Source organism: Amblyraja radiata, chromosome 6 (assembly GCF_010909765.2).
Source record: "Amblyraja radiata isolate CabotCenter1 chromosome 6, sAmbRad1.1.pri, whole genome shotgun sequence".
Classification (NCBI taxonomy): Eukaryota; Metazoa; Chordata; class Chondrichthyes; order Rajiformes; family Rajidae; genus Amblyraja; species Amblyraja radiata.
This window is the reverse complement of record NC_045961.1, coordinates 83,435,007-83,442,859: the sequence shown is the minus strand read 5'-3', so window position 1 is coordinate 83,442,859 and position 7,853 is coordinate 83,435,007.

Below are 7,853 nucleotides of genomic sequence, written 5' to 3'. Positions count from 1 at the left end.
GATTGAAAATCAAGCTTCCTCATTGAATAATTGATATGTACCAGGGATCGCAAGGGGTCATTGTTGTTTTACTTTATGCAGCCCATTTTAGCTTTCATTTTAAATTCAAACTTGCTGTTATTTGATTTTGTTTTTGGCAACTGCGCCTCCAGCAGTTGCCTTTTGCGACAATTTCTTTTATTAAGGTATTGATATTTAAGCAGCTACATTTCTTAGAAAAAAGTGAAAAAAGTTGTTTTATGCTTATTATTGTCACATGTAATGAATACAGTGAAAAAAAACTTATTTTCCATGCAACCCAGGCAAATCATACCTACCTGCAGGTGCAACAGGTAATGCAGGAGGCAAAATAAACACAGTTCAGAACATGGTGTTACAGCTACAGAGAAAGTGCAGATCAAAAACGTACAAGGGCTGCAACGAGGTAGATTGGAAGATCGGGAATTTGTCCTAAGCATATAAATAGTCGGTTCAAGAGTCTGATAACAGTGGGGAAGAAGCTGGTCTTCAATCTGATGGTATGTGATTTCAAGTTTTTATATCTTCTGCTGCACGGGAGAGGGGAGAAGAGAGAATGATGAGGGTAGTCGTGGATCATGTTAGCTGTTTTCCCAGAGTGTAGATAGAATCGATGAGGGGTGGAGAATGGGAATAGTGGTTTATGCGATAAACTGGATTGAATTCACTACTCTCTGCAATTTCTTGCGGTGTTGGACAGAACAGTAACCATGCAAAGCTGTGATGCATCTAAAAAGGATGGTGCATCTTTGGTGCATCAGTACAAATTGGTAAAAGTTATTGGAGACATGCTGAATTTCCTTAACCTTCTGAGCTATAGCCCTGTCCCACGGTACGAGTTCATTCCTAGAGCCCTCCCGGGTTTAAAAAAGATATAACTCGTGGTAAGCACGGAGAATGAACGTAGCTGGTAGGTCGGAGCTCGGGGACGTCTCTTAGCGGCTCATAACGCTAACAGCAGGTACTTGGGAAGACTCGCTATCGGCAGGTAAGCTCGGGAAGACTCATGAAGATTTTTTAACATGTTGAAAAATGTCCACGAGAGCCCCGAGTACCAACGAGTGGCCATTACCGTAAATCTCCGAGTTCGAATCAGGGCAAACTCGGGAGAACTCTTAGAATGAACTCGTACCGTGGGACAGGGCTTTAAGTAGAGGTGTTGGTATGGTTTCTTAACCAAGTGAAAATGTGGTTTGACCAGGACAAATTATGGTGATATTTACCCCTTGGAACTTGAAGCTCTCAACTATTTCCACATCAACACTATTGATGCAGATTGGAGTGTGTACTCATCTTGCTTCCTGAAGTCGACCACCAACTCCTTTGTTTTGCTGATATTAAGGGAAAAGTTGTAGTAATTGACACCATGTGGTTATTTTTACAACAACCTGGTTTGTCTAAAAGAACAGATTTAGAAACATAAAGAATAAAATGCAAACAATTAGGTATTTTCAAGGTCTGGTTTTTACTTTAGTGTATATAAGATTCTTCATATATCACTATCGCCCTGAAGTAAGGGACTGTAGGATATTATTATGCATCTTTTACTTCCAAAATTAGATTGAGAAAAGGGTAAGACTGAGAAGTCTGGTTAATGCATGTCAATGTCCAATCAAAAAAACATTGTTTTCTAAATCATTTTTCCCTACTGACAGTCTTTTTCTCTTTTTAAACACGATGCCCTTATAATCCAACAACTCGCATATGACGGAATTTACCTGGAAATCCTATGCACATCACCTTGAATGCTTGTATTAGTGAGACAGTTCTTTAGAGAGAGAGATACAGCACTGAAACAGGTCCTTCAGTCCACTGAGTCCATGCTGACCATTGATTACCCATTCATGCTAGTTATTCCACTACACACCAGGAGCAATTTACAGAGGCCAATTAATCTACAAACTCATTCGTCTTTGGAATGTGGGAGGAAACCAGAGCACTCAGGGGAAACCAATGTAGTCACAGTGAGAATGTGCAAACTCCACACAGACAGCATCTGAAGTCAGGATCGAACCCGGGTATCTGGCACTGTGAGGCAGAAATTCTACTTCTGTGTCACTGTGCCCCCCTTAGCTTTAACAACACTGGATTAGTAAAACCACATGGTCTGTATGAGAGAAGGAGACTTATTTGTCTCACTGAAACTTAACTCTTCAATACAATACAATACAATACAATTTATTTGTCATTTGAACCCCATTGAGGTTCAAACGAAATGTTGTTTCTGCAGTCATACACACAAGAAAGAACCAAGACACAACACAATTTACACAAACATCCATCACAGCGCATCCTATCCTCGCTGTGATGGAAGGCAAAGACTTATCTCTCCCCTGCACTTCCCATTCCCCTCCCGATGTCAGAGTCAAAGTCAAAGCCCCCGGCGGGCGATGGTAATTGTCCCGTGGCCATTTACGCCGCGCCGGGTGATGCAAGGCCACGCTCCGGGTCTTGTTGTTGGAGCCCCCGGCGGGCGCTAGCAAAGTCCCGCAGCCATTCCAAGCCGCGCGGGGCGGCGATGTAAGGCCCCACTCCAGGTACTCTTCAACCCCGCAACTCGGGCGGGTGAAGTCGCCGTTGCGGAAGCCCCGAAAAGCGGTCTCCCAGCAGGGACCCGCGGGCTCCCGGTGTTCCTGTCCACCAGACCTGCGGTAAGCCTCCGAATCTCTGGGGTCGGGTCGCAGCAGCGCGCCACCACCGCTCCTCCCGCTCCGAACTCGGCCGCGATGGTGAGTAGGTCCGTAGCTCCGTGACTGGAGCCCCAGGTCGTTCCTGCTGGAGGCCACTCCACGGTGCTGGACCCCAACGACAACGGAGACCCGACAGAGAAAAGGTCGGGTTCTCCGTGCAGGGGATAGATTTTTTAAAGTTTCCCCCACACCCCGCCCCCCGCCCCCCACACACATACCCACACACATACACAAAAAATAAAATAAAAACTACATTCAAACGAGACAAAAAATAATAAAAGGACAGACGGACTGCAGAGGCCGCTGCGACGTGAGTCGCGCCGCCGCTCAGCAGCACCACACACTGTTAGCACCTTGCTTCTTCATTTAGAGTCATACATCATGGAAGCAGGCTCTTCAGCCCAATTCATCCATGTCGACCAAGCTGCCTCAACTAACCAAGTCCCATTTTCCAGTGTTTGTCCATATCCCTCTAAACCTTTCCTATACGTGTATTTGTCCAAATATCTTTTAAATGGTGTTATTGTACCTGCCTCAACTGCATTCTCTGGAAGATCATTCCATAAACCCCCAATGTTCCGTGTGAAGAAGTTGCCTCTCAAGTTCCTGTTAAATCTTCAAGTTCCACCTTAAATCTATGCCCTCTAGACCTTGATTCCACCTCAACAGGTTCACCCCTCCATCTTCTGGTGCTCCAAAGAATAAAGTCCTAGCCTAGCCTAATCTCTCCCTATAGCTCATGCAGTTGAGATCTGGCAACATCCTTGTAAATGTTCTCTGCATTCTTTCCAACTTAATGGCATATTTCCTGTAGCATGGTGATCAAAACTGAATACAGTACTCCAAGTGTGGTCTCATCAATGTCTTGTACAACTGCATCATATCATCCCAACTTCTGTACTCAATTGCCTAACATGTGCCAACTGAAACATTAGCTTGAACCTTGTGCCAGCACTTCTTACATGAATATTAGCAGGCAGCAACATTTCTATCCTGCCAAAAACTCCACCAGCATCCTCTTTCAAGGGTTCATCCTTTGCAATTCACATCAACTTAAATTAGATTTCACCATAAGACATATGTTTTTCTGTTGCCTCTCCTTTCAGCATTGTGAAGAGGCATTTTCCTTCATGTCTCCCTGGTCTGTTCTTCCATCTCCAACAATCTGTGATCTAAAGGGCCTGTCCCAATTTCACGACCTCTGCCGAGTTTGCCCTTGACTCATACTCACAGCATGGTCTTCACGAGGTCGTAGGAGGTCGTAGGTAGGTCGTAGGTAGGTTGTGATGCTAGTCGTAGGTACTCGTGGCATCGGGTAGGTCGCAGCGTTTTTTCAACATGATGAAAAATGTCCACGAGCAAAAAAGGTTGTGAATTAGGTCGTGAAAGTGGGACAGGCCCTTAACTCCCTTGATTTGTCTTTACCCCCACATCTCTCAATGTCATTGGTGATCAAAATTAACAATTAATCATGACATCAATTGGTTTTTTTTGCGGGAGAAAGTTCTAAATAATTTCTGCTCCAGTTGCAACATTGCTTCCTTACTTCACTCTGAAATCCTGGCTGCTCATTTCATCTCTGCCCTCCAGTTCTGGACTCCTCAACTGATGCACTTCCTATCTATCCTATTAATGCTACAAATACCTTGAAATCAGATCGTTCCACACACTTTTAAATTTCTGGGAATATAACCTTGCCTTGTGGAATATCTTCTTATTGTTTAGCTCTTGGAATCTCTCTCATCCCGGCTAGTCAGGATAGTGTGTGAGCTGGAGTGGAGGCGGCAATGGTTGGTGATATCCTGCCCCTGTCCTTCTTGATGGTAGCAGGTGTCAGTTTGGGAGGTGCTATTGAAATAACCTGAACAAGTAACAGCAGTGAACTTAATAGATGCATTATGCATTATAAGATGCATTATGGCCCAGGCAACATCCACGAAGTCCTCTGACTCCCTGTTCAAACCAACAAGCTAATCACCAAATTCCTGGAGAAGGAGAAGATGGAGGTAGCTACAGCAGTTAGTGCTGCTGCTTCATAGCTCTAGGGGCCTGGGTTTGATACTGACGTTTCAGCGTGGAGTCTGATTGTGTGCAGTGTGGTACTGATTGTGGATGATCAGCCATGATCACATTGAATGGTGGTGCTGGCTTGAAGGGCCTAATGGCCTGCTCCTGCACCTATTGTCTATTGTCAATTGTCTATTGAGTCTGCACATTTTTTACCATGATCAAATGGTTTTTCCCGGGTGTCTTGGTTCCCCCCCCGCCCGCGCACCAACATCCCAAAGATGTACTGGTAGGTTAATTGACCACGTCAATTATCCCCTAAAGCAAGTTAATGGAAAAATAATCAGAGGTATTGATGGATTTGTGTGGGAGAGAATAATTTGCAGGAACGCAGGGAAATAAATAAAGTGGAAATGGAATTGATGGGCTTGCATGGATCCATTGGGCCTCCTTCTGATGTGTAATTAAGTGAGCATGGGAAGAAATGTGCATGAAACCAGAGAAACTCAGCGGGTGAGGCAGCATCTATGGAGCAAAGGAATAGGCGACGTTTCAGCGATTTTTCCAGCATCTGCAGTTCTTTCTTAAACCAGAGAGAAATGCTTGTTGGTTTCAAATGTGTATATCCCATTGTTTTTGTATGCGGTACTATTATAGGATTTTAGAATTGGGAATAGATTAATTGTTCTTAAATAATAAAGATTGGTTTGCAAGAAACAGAGATCTCCATGCCATTCTGATTTAACTAGATTGGTTCAAATATTGCTATTGAAGGGTTAACTAAAAGTTTGAGATTTTTAGAGATTAGGCTGGTTAAGAATTCCTGATTAATGTTGTTTGCGACTGAACTGAAACTTACATTGTAGCACTCCTCCTCTGCCCCCTCGTACTCCCCAACTGGTCATCCAGTGAGGAGACTGGATCATTAACACAGCCCATCAGCCAAGAACTGTCGTAATGAATCATTTGAAAACCTGAAAATGTGCGAGGAAGCCACAGGCAGCTGTTCACAGAGTAATGTTTCTACAAAACTGAAGTATCACGGATAGAGGAACGATGGATTTACTAATCAACTCCTTGAAATCCCACTGTTCGGAATTCACAACGTATATATTGACACTACTGTTTGAGTATGAAATGAAATTGTGCAAGCACTTATGAAGGATTCAGAGCAAATCTCTATTTACAGCCAACAGAATCAATTGATTCCACAAACAGAGACTATTTGAGCAATGCTCTGTGACAAGCAGCCTGTAGAGTATATTTAAACGGTACATTGCACTAGTCGGCAAGGTTTATTTAAACATTGCACAACAGCAAACAGTCTACAGAGTCTAGTTTAGAAAGTGGTATGGAGCAAACAATTATAGTCTATTTAGAGGGTGCACTACACCTTTAAGCGGCCTTTTCACGGGGCGACTTGACGCAAGAGTTAACCGGAGTTTAACATCGTGGGAACCTCGTGCGATAACAGTACGGCATTCGTGGACCACCGTGGACCACCGTAGCGCTAACGGCAGGTCATCGTGTAACTTGGTCACTCGGGAGAAAATTCAAGAAAGTTTGAATTTCTCCAAGATTGACTTGTACACTTGTGGTTGAGTATTGCAACATTATATGAACATAGTGGCCAGTGCGATATCCATAATAACTCTTGCGGGTACCGTGGGAACTCCTGCGAACGGTGAACCCGGAAGCTGGACAGAGGGAACAGAAGGTGAGTAAAAATTATCTTATGTGGGATTGAATTTAAAAAATAAATAAAAATAAAGATTTGCATCCGCATATGGACATCAACTTATTCATGAGTTATGTTAATGAGATTCAAGAAAATAACTATAATCTTTAAAAGGGACTTTAAAAGGGACTTTACTGAAAGGTTACGCATTTTTATGGTCCGTGAGAAATTTTTCACATGTACTTCTTTGAGAGATACAGGTCGGAGTCCTCGGGTCCAGGGGTCCGGAACGCTACCAATCAATGTTGTACAGAGACCCGTGTAAGGAGTGAACTGTACATGCTGGTTTAAACCGAAGACAGACACAAAAAGCTGGAGTAACTCAGCGAGTCAAGCAGCATCTCTGGAGAAAAAAAGCTGATGTTTCGGGACGAGACACATCTTCAGACTCAATTCCGATTAGGCTGTCTGAAGAAGGGTTCCGGTGTTGGGGGAGTCCAGAACCAGGGTCCCAGTTTTACAGTCTACCGTGGGAACTCTTTAACTCAGTAAAGTAAAGTAGCCTTTATTGTCATATCAGCGCACAGGCAGCAGTTGACTGTTGCACTATTCAGTTTCCCAGGGGGTCGGGACGGGACTGGAGTTGGGAGAGAAAGGTGGTGGAGTCGAGGGAGAGGAGGGGGAGACAGATGGGGGTGTCTTCATTTACTGACGGCGGGTGTCTGTCACTGAAACAGGCAGGTGAGATTTCACATCCACCTTGTGTGTGCCTCTCTCTCTCTCTCCCTCCCTCTTACACAGGCTGAGAGACTCTGCCTCTGTGAGTGTACGTCTCTTTCTCCCCCTCTCCCACACACAGTAAGACCGAGGTACTGTGCTCAGTCCATCTGTGTCTCCCACATACACAGTAAAATATGTCTCCAAATGAGCCAATTCAACCAAGGGAGGATATATATAGTGTGTGAAAAAAAAAGTTACATCATTTGTGTCACGTGTAGTTCACGATGTTCATTCAAGATTTAACGGGAATGCTCGGGAAACGGACAAGTCACTCGCACAAATAGCAGAAATGCCGAGTACCGTGGGAACTCTTTATCTACTGCCGTTATATCGTGCGAGACTCGTGCTGGACCACGACCTCTTCACTCTGGTGACATCTTGCGTCAACTCGCCCCGTGAAAAGGCCGCTTTAGTCTATAGTTCATTTAAAATTGTTCAAAAATTATAGCAAATGGAATTCCTGACTGAAACTTTTTTTTTTTCAATTCAACTTTAATGTCATTGCACAAATACTGAGTATGGGTACAACGAAATGCAGTTTTGCGTCAGTCCGTAGTAGTGCAATATAGAAATTTAAAAAAAAAAGAAGATACAGAATAATAAAAAATACAGAATAATTAAACAATGGGGACGGAGGGACGGAGGAATCTATCGGCGGGACTCCGAGTTCAGCAATGCGA